The sequence below is a fragment of the Macrobrachium rosenbergii genome, chromosome 44 (genome assembly GCF_040412425.1).
Source record: "Macrobrachium rosenbergii isolate ZJJX-2024 chromosome 44, ASM4041242v1, whole genome shotgun sequence".
Classification (NCBI taxonomy): domain Eukaryota; kingdom Metazoa; phylum Arthropoda; class Malacostraca; order Decapoda; family Palaemonidae; genus Macrobrachium; species Macrobrachium rosenbergii.
Window position 1 is genome coordinate 19,730,376 of NC_089784.1, and position 10,128 is coordinate 19,740,503.

General features: G+C 35.3%; 1 protein-coding gene across 2 annotated transcripts in view; it reads left to right on the plus strand.

Moving 5' to 3' along the window:
• Positions 1-10,128, plus strand: part of LOC136829387 (endothelin-converting enzyme homolog) — a 620,087-nt gene that overhangs the window by 145,615 nt on the left and 464,344 nt on the right. The gene's annotated exons all lie outside the window — the stretch shown is intronic.

The window sequence follows — 10,128 nt, forward strand, 5'->3', positions numbered from 1 at the left end:
CCTTTAGCCATTGTACGAAGTGGAGCGTTATGTTCCCGTGATATTTCAAATACGTTCTTAATCCCCCGGAAGGGATTAATCTGATTTCATATCCGTTTATTAGTTTCGTTATTACTCCGTGGCATCAATTTGGTTATTAACTCTCTGACGTTCATGATTAGCGCGGTGAGGCAAGCTAATTTGCTGTGTGTCGTATTGTAAACGAATAGAAATCAGAGCTGATATAGCAAGCAAGGAAGGAAATGGAATTAGTAGAAATAAAGATAGTGAGACTGATGAAGTGCCTTTAGGTTATTTGAAGTTTTTCCTGTTTTTAACATAAACCCCAATTGGGCAACACTTTTGCTTTCATGTCTGTTAAGTTTTTTTTTTTTAGTCCGATTGTGAGGAGAAGTAGGCACAAATCTTGCAGCTTTTCCGGAAGAAGAGTCATAAAGTGATGGTGTGAATTAAATTTTTTGAGTAAAAAGCCACACTAATGTAAATGAGAGACTATTTTTTCTAAATACAAAAAAGGACTAAAAACAAGGGGAGCTTTCGACCGTTTGCACAACGGTCCTCTTCAGTAGACACTTTATGCAGAGATTTTGAGACACCGAACTCATGACTGATTTCCTTAAAAATGAAAAAGAGCTTGCAGAAGCATCTTCGCGTATCATATATAGGTTTACTGGGTCTCTGACAATGAAGCTTTAGCTTGCGGTCATTCTGGCATTTTATTTCCTAATATATACCACATATTCCAGCTTCTAAGACTGAGTTTTTAAGTACATGGAATGTGTCCAGAGACTATGGCTCTCCAGATGCTAGCGCATTTTGTCTAATGACTGTTTTGTGATGGAATTTTCAAAAATTGTGGCAGGTTTGTGACTGAATTCTACAGTCTCTGGGAAAATTACATCTTATCAATAGAGAAAGAAAACGGAGTAAATGGCGCTCCACGCGTTGCTAACGCTTAGAAAAGTTAGGAAACAGACTGAAAGGGCATTGTACTGTATTACTGTTTATAGATGACTTTTGTAGTGCTGTTTTTCATGACTGTTTAGGGCAGAATCTGTGCATCTAGAAAGGCGCCATTGAAGTAAATTGCACAGTGGCATCCTGCTCGTGTCAGTTTCGCGTTTGCGAATAATGCTTTAGAACAAAAGTGCAATTAAGCGTGAATTTACCGAGTTCATAGTTAATTCTACTGTTATTCAGAAGAATTATTTATAGATTTAAGGTCCCTGTTACTGCTCAGACATGAGAAGAAGAATAAGGAAATCGGAAACCCTAAATGAAAAGATGGCACGATGCATTCCATAGGACGAGTGATCTCATAACAATATAAATGTATAAAGGTACAGATATGATGGAACTGATTTCGCTAGCAATAAATCAATAAAAATAACAAAAAGTCGAAAGGTAGCTAGAGGTAATCTTAATGTACAAACTTGTAATTCATCTGCCCGTAAATATAATTTCTCTATAAATGGCTTACTACGTTGTAGGAATGTGTATGTGAACTGAGGAACAGTAGAGATTAACAATTAGGCATTCACTTTTGGATACAGTAAATTCACCTTCATGTTATACTGTTACACGAACGAGGCCCAAATTCCTTTTGTATCCTTTTGCTTATGACAGAACGTCTCGAAAGACGTTTTTAAAAAAAATGTCCTGATGGCAATCATTACTGAGTAAATGAAATAAAATAAAATTAAGTTTCAGATTATTCCAGTGTCCTCTATTTAATCCGGTACATTGATAACAATTTTCAGTCAGGTACATTGGTAACAATGCAGCGTTCTCGGTGCAGCTTATTTTAAAACCGACCAGCAAGCTTTAAGCCACTAAATGTGGTTTACGAGTTCATGTAAATCTCTTGTCATGGTAATGGCGATGCGTTTGAAGGGCTTCTTCCATCATTTAATAAATCAGAATCCTTCTAGTTTTGCCAGCGTCGTAAATGTTTATGAACAGTCTCATGTATCGTTAATATAATCGGATCCATCTTGTACAGGGCGCTTTCCTTTTAGCTCAGCTAGTCTTATGTCTGATTTTAATGGGTCCACACACATCTGCATTGATGTTCAAGCTATTATTGAGAAGTAAATGCACCGATTTTAAATTTACGGAAAAAGGATCGTAGATCATCTTCGATCTTGTTTTCCAAGTGTCTGTTAAAAGTACAGTCTTTACTCGGGTTTGTGAGTTATTTGGGTCTCGATGGGTTACTGCTAACGTCAACGCTTACCCGTAACACTGAAAAATTCTCTTTTCTTTTATATTCATCATTGTTTATTAGGTCGCATCCTTCTAAAACCGAAAATAATCTTGAAATTTTTCTCATACACCTTAGCAACAAGTAATTTGCATTTTTTTTTATTTTATTTTTTTTTTCCATTGTCTTTTATGTTGTTTATTCATTGTATTTTGGTGAGATCCTGAATAACATAACCTTTGAGATAAAAATACCTCCCTCTTTTTCGAGAAGGAAGGCGAACTGGATGGCACTCTCATCCATCTGTGATGATTAGGCCCTGCAACTCTGTCGCATTTCCTCATTCAGGAGTTTCTTAATTAATTCTAACTTCCGAAACCTTCTTTCCAAGTAGTCAGTTTGGAGGATTCTCAAGACTAAATAATGGAACACAAACGTTTCTAGTTCTCTGAAATAGAAGATTCTAGATGAATGATAGTTAACACTTCTCTTCCATGCAAATGAAATCCTTACCTCAAAGTCTAGCAAAATAAAATCAGTGAATTAGTTCTTGTCTTAGCAGAATCTTTATGCGGTTTTCCAAAGTGATTAGTAAATGAAAGATACTACGGCTTTTTCCTCTCTCTATCTCAGGGCCATTTCTTTCTGTTTTGATAAGGGTAGCCTTGATGAGCCTTGCGTCTGACGTTGCAGAGTTGTCATAGAAACTCGAATGGTTTTTGTAACTTGATCCAACTTTGTGATCTTTGTACCTGTGTAAAAGATCACCTGGGCAATATGCACTTCTTTCTTTTAGTTGCGTAATGTAACTTGTCTCCTTATTACCCAATAATCTATTAGTTAAGTATACCGTAGTTTAACCAGACCACTGAGCTGATTAACAGCTCTCCTAGGGCTGGCCCGAAGGATTAGAATTTATTTTACGTGGCTAAGAACCAATTGGATACCTAGCAACGGGACCTGCAGCTTGTTGTGGAATCCGAACCACATTATAGCGAGAAATGAATTTCTATCACCAGAAATAAATTCCTCTAATTCTTCATTGGCCGGTCGGAGGATCGAACGCTGGCCTAGGAGAGTGCTAGCCGAGTACGATATCGACCCATCCAATGAGGAACTAATTTATTAGTAACACCTGGTGTTACTAATAGAGTGTTTTCAGCATTCCTGCGGCCGTCCCTTGCTGTATCCACTTTTTGCCCCTTTACTTTAATTCCATTCCAACTTCTTTTCTTCAGGTTTGCTGTCCAACACCTCTAGCTGTTATTTTTTTTAGTGCAAATGTAGGGTTTTCTCTCAGTTCCACCTTTAGGTCCTTGTGTTTCATCTCTTTGTTATGCTGTCCAACCACTTCAATTCCTTTTTCTCTGTCTTAAGCGTTGAATGGCTTGACAGCCTAGATTTCATATATCAGTCAGTCAGACTGATCTTATTCGAATACCTTTTGTTAATTTAAAAGGTTGATCTGGTTGTGATTGTTTGCCTGAATGTCAAATCCGAGATTTGGAACCGCAGGATAGAATTTAGTCTTGTAAAAATGTCTATGGCGTACTTTGTCTCTTAAAAATTCTTGTGACGTATTTTGTCTCTTAAAATTCATGTAACGTATTTTTTCCCGTACAAATCCTATAACGTATTTTGTCTCTAAAAATTCGTGTAACGTATTTTTTCTCGTACAAATCCTATAACGTATTTTGTCTCTAAAAATTCCTGTAACGCATTTTGTCTCGTAAAAATTCCAGTGACGTATTTTGTCTCGTATGAATTCTTGTGACGCACTTTGTCATGCAAAAATTTCTGTGACGTATTTTGTTTCGGAAAAGCTCCAGTGACGTACATTGTCTTGTACAAATTCATGGGATGTATTTTGTCTCGTAAGAATTTCTGTGACGTACTTTGTCACGTAAAAATTCCTGTGACGTAGTTTGTCTCGTAAAAATTCCAGTGACGTGCTTTGTCTTGTACAAATTCATGGGATGTATTTTGTCTCGTAAAATTCCGGTGACGTATTTTGTCCTGTACGAATTCCCGTGACGTCGTTTGTCTTGTAAATGACGTTCTTTGTCTTGTAAAAATTCTTGTGACGTATTTTGTCTCGTAAAAATTCACGTGACGTATTTTGCCTCGTACAAACGATATGACATCACAATTATCCCAGTTTATGTGGTTAAAAAAGCCTCATAGCTTAATCATGAGTTTGGCTGAGTTAGATTAACGTAATTTTGGCCCACATTTCAACATTCCCTGTCACGCCGTTGGGAAAACAACATTCCCCATCACGCCGTCGGGAAAACAACATTCTCCATCACGCCGTCGGGAAAACAACATTCCCCATCACGCCGTCGGGAAAACAACATTCCCCATCACGCCGTCGGGAAAACAACATTCGCCATCACGTCGTCGGGAAAACAACATTCGCCATCACGTCGTCGGGAAAACAATATTCCCATCACGTCGTCGCAACATTCCCCATCACGCCGTCGGGAAAACAAATCACGCCCCATCAACGCCGTCGGGAAAACAACATTCCCCATCACGCCGTCCGGAAAACAACATTCCCCATCACGTCGTCGGGAAAAACAACATTCCCCATCACGCCGTCGGGAAAACAACATTCCCCATCACGTCGTCGGGAAAACAACATTCCCATCACGTCGTCGGGAAAACAACATTCCCCATCACGCCGTCGGGAAAATAACCCGAATAGCCTAAATGACTCCGTATAGGTTTCTGCCCATGTATCCTAGGCAGTCGGCTTCACAGAGCACGATTCCATTGCTCGGTTTACGACTGTTGTTTATGCAGGGGGAAAGTTTTTCATTTTAACGTTGTCAGTCCGGTTAGTTAATTGCCAATTAAATGTTATGTGCGTCAGTTTAAGCCTAGATTTTAATCTTTTGAATAAAAATCCATCTCTGTTAATACGGGTATAATTGTGCATGGAGATAGGAAAAGGCATGAGAGAGAGTTTATTGCAGTCTTTTTAAAAGTATATCACTGTTGACGCTTTAAAAAATTCTACATGAATGATGTATGTTATTGTAGCAGCACTTTTTCACAAGGAGGGTTAAAAAGTGAATCCTTCTTTTTGCTTATTAAGTCACTGTTTTGTATTATGGAATTCCTAAAGATTAATGAAAAATAAGCCAGTGTGCCAGTCCTTTTAGGAATCAGTTGCATGTTCTATTCAATCTTGTGTTTGTAAACAAGGTAGGAACATTTTCTGAAATTAATGCTCCTCAGAGAAACAAATAAAAGAAAATAAATAAATACATTAATTGAAAAGTTATATTGAATTATTTAAAAAAAGTGCACCCATATTCTGGTAAAATGACGAATTTCTACACAGTGTTTCGTATTTGTCGATTTTGTGACATGCTTTTATTTAACTTCTGCGTCTGTTTGTTTAAAACTCAGTTTTCGACCTGTTCCTTTCGTCTGATGGACTAGAAATTTCGCATGGTTACGCAATCCTTGTTGATAATGCAACCTTACATGATCAGTAGGTCAGCAGTGACTTCTAGTGACCCTACCGTGACCCTCCTTGTATCTCAGGAATTGTGTGAAAATCTTCGGATTTTTCATATCTTCTTTGACTCGGTAGAATAAGTTGTTAACTCTACGGAATTTTCAAACCTTCTTTGGCTAGACAGGATATCACGTTCAATTTTGTTAACAACAATCATAAATCGGCTACAATTTCTGTCAAAACTAAAAAGTTTAAAATAAAAAAAAAAATTATGAATTTTTTTAAAAAACACTTTTATTAAAATGTACTAAAAAGTCAAGAACAATCTTTTGACACACACCAGGATTTTCTTACAATTAATCATGTCTACAAAAATAAAAGCGTCGGCGCCGAACATGGAAGGAAATGCTGCAAGAAATAAAAAAAAAATTATTTCTTTTCTTGTAGCATTTCCTTCCATATTTGGCGCACACGCTTTTATTTTTGCAGACATGATTAATTGTAAGAAAATCCTGGTGTGTCTCGAAAAATTATTTTTTACTTTTTAATACATTTTAATAAAATCATGTTTAAATTTTTAAAAAAATTTTTTATTTTATCACTTGCGAATAAATGACAATCCAGCCTAAAGGTTTCATAAATATGTAAACGTTAATATACAAGACTTAAGAAAGTCAATGTCGGTGTTAATTATATGTTTTAGAAACGTTGTAGGTATTTATTTGCACCTCCAGAAGAGCAATAGTTTGCTGAGGTTAATGAGAATAAAAGTAGAGAATCTAAGGCAGATCGTACTTTTAACAAATATATATTTGTTTGGACTTTGGAAAATTCCGCCAGAAAAATTTTCTTAGGCCATACAAACGTCAGACTTCGGTATTCAAAGCTGTAAACGTTAATCCAATGTCTCCTAGACATTCCACTTCGCAAATGATTGATCTGACATTTAATCCAACCCTTACCTCAAAAACTCGACAAAACCTCACAAGACCCCCAATGTTATTTTTATTAACCAGATGATGTAACTTTCCTCTAGGGTAAGTATAACACAAATTCATGAAAACCCCGCCACAGACTTCAAAGAAGAAATTCATGGAGAAAGTACATGACTTGAGGAAATTATCTTTTCCTATGGGGATTACGGACCAGCCTTCCGTACAAAATAGTTTTTCCTCACATGCATCAGTCGGATACTTCCCAAAGGTCTCCCTTAAATTATTTAGGGATTTTTCTTACTTAATTTTTTTTTATTATTCCGCCCCATTTATAGATATTGTTGTCTTTAAGCTGTCATTAAGCGTGCAGGTGAACGCTAGGATAATAACAGCAACTCTTTCTGGAAATTTTTGTTTTCAAATGTTTTAAAACTTCCTTGGAAATCACCTATTTATTTTTAACTCGTTGTTCAAACTTTTATATTTTAGAATAAATTTGGAACGGAAAACACCTGTTCCGTATTATTAATTACAGCGCTTACTTTTCGATATTAATGTAGAGTTGAATGTTTTCAACAAACAGAACCTTGTATAAGCAATTTTTTTTTCTCTGAATCACTTTCCAGATTGAACACCATAATCGGTTCTTATTTTTTCTTATTCCTCAAAGTAATTAACAGATGTAAAGAATGACAGTTATGTCGTGTATGTCGGTCAATAAAATTCTTTGTTGATAATTGTATTAACAGGAAATTCGGGACTGAGGCAAGAATCCGGTCTTGGTTTCCACAGAACGCTCCAAATAACCACGGTAACATTGTCAGCTCTTTCGAACGGTCCTTTGAAAAGTCCGAACTTTGTTCTGATATTTATAGACATTCTGTTAAATTTTAAATCACGATGTCCTTCTGCAAATCCAGATGACCTTCATTTCTTCGGCAATTTTAATTCACGACAATGACGTTATATCTTTTAAAAAAAAAAAGAAAAATTTCAGTAAATAAAAAGAGGAACAGGTTAGAGTCAGTCCTGAAAATTAAAACTACGTCGCATGCACATTTAAAAGTAATGTTAACAATATGTAAAGTAATATCGATTCAAGATATATATATATATATATATATATATACATATATATATATATATATATGTATATATATATAGTATACATGTATGTATATATATGATATATATATGTGTGTGTATATACAGTATATATGTAATATAATATATATATATATATATGTATATACATACATATATATATATATATATATATATATATATATATATATATATATATATATATATATATATATATATATATATAGTTAAGTAAAGTCATAAATGTAACAGACAACGCAGCTTAACAATCTGCTACAGACTGACATGTCATGTCTACGAGAATATATTTTCCAACAATCCCCCAATACGTAAGGATGAAAAACATGAACATCAAACAACCAACCTTCTCTGCGTCCAGGACTAAACAAAGCCGAGTCAACTGAAAGGAAAATAAGTCAAGGATATCGAGCAAAAAGTCTTTAGGCTTAAAGTAACGAGGATGATGTTTCTTCTTCCCTCAGGAGAATACATAGAGTCAGTCTTACCTTTATTAAAAAAAAATATGAGAAATAATTTCGTTCGAGTGTAAATAATTCCTTTCTTTTATTTTCTGTATAGTAGGTCTTTCACAAATGAGAAAGACGAGTTGCCCTTGACTTAGAATAATGATACCACTTGAATTTTCAAGTGCTCCAACTTCAAAGGGATATGAGAGGTCGAGAAGTACCAATGTTTATCTGTTAAAAGTGTTATTGAAATTGACCCGTAATGTGGAAAGGTTTACATGCCCACACCCCAATAGAAATATAATTACATTAGGTCTTCCACAAATAAAAAAAGACAAGTTGTCCTTGACTTAGAATAATGGCACCACTTGAATTTTCAAATGTTTCAACTTCAAATGGATATGAGAGGTCGAGAAGTACCAATGTTTGTGTGTTAAAATTGTCATTGCAATTGACGTATAATGTGGAAAGGTTTCAGTACCCACACGTAATAGAAGTATAGTTAAACAATGGTTTATCAAATCACTGTAACAGAGTTATTTAAATAACAATCGAAACAAACTTATATCTGGAAGAACAGATTTGTGGTGATTTATTTACTCCTGGGGAAGAGTGTCAGTGTCTTTTAGAGTAACAGTTAATTGTCATTAAATTCCAATTAGTGTCTCCTTCAATTGCGAAGTACGGTGTTTATTTGTACGCGGTGAAAATTTCTCCAGAAATTTGTAATAAATCTTGAGAGGCCGAGAACATAATGTAATTAGGGTTGAAACACTTAGCATACACTACAAAATTTGATTCGGTCGCAGACCGTAGTAGTGTATCTAATTAAGTGATATATACACACACATACACACACACACTTACCCACATAAACACATACACACACACACACACACACACACACACACACACACACGCACACACACTCACGAATGTATATATATCAATACATTTCTTACTCTCATCGGGATCGAACCCAGATCTTTCAGTCGACAGGCAAGGTTACTGTCAAATGAACCACACAGCTCGATCTCGATGTGAGTCAGAAATTTATTTCTGTCCCACACGTGATTGTGTGTTGATTGCTTCTGTATAATATATATGTATATATATATATGTATATATATATATATATATATATATATATATATATATATATATATATATATATATATATATATATATATATATATATTTATAATAAACGCTGGTTTTAAATCCTGAGCAGTTTCGTCTGCATATCTCAGACATATTTAGAGGACTAAAGGCCTGCGCAGATATGCCTGTGCAGGAAAAACTGAATGTTAGTGGGTTCAGTCTTGCCTGCACAGGCCGACTGTGCAGGCATAACTGCGCAGGTATAACTGAGCGTTAATGGCAGTCTTAATACATAGTGTAAAGGATTTTGCTCGAGCATATATATGTTATAAATTTCTACTACAATGCATCAGTCCTCTGAAAATATCTTAGATGTAAAGATGAAAACCTGCCAGTATTTAAACCCAACGTTTCCTTTTCCCTGTGGTACAGACACACACACATACATACATACACGAGTACAAACAAACCTCCTGTAGCTTACAAGCTTAACGGAATAATTTTGGGAGGATTAATTGGATTTCGTTTCACAATATCTTCAAGAAATTCTTCTCTCTCTTCCACCGCCACAGCTCCCATTACCTTTGAGAGCCTGTTAGCACCTCATGCATATAAATAATTCACCTCTTAAGCTCTTGCAAAGCATCTTCAGCGCAGTTATCCTTATAATTAAAATACAACTTATTGCATATGTGCTTTTATTTTTCACAGTCTTCGATTTCCTGCTACTAGAAAAGTTTGTCTGTAATCACCAAAATTTAAGTGACGTTTATGATAAAATCAAAAGCTGCAGTGTCTTTTATTAAAGTCAACCAATTCTTAGTTTAACAATTAATCTCTTTAATTATG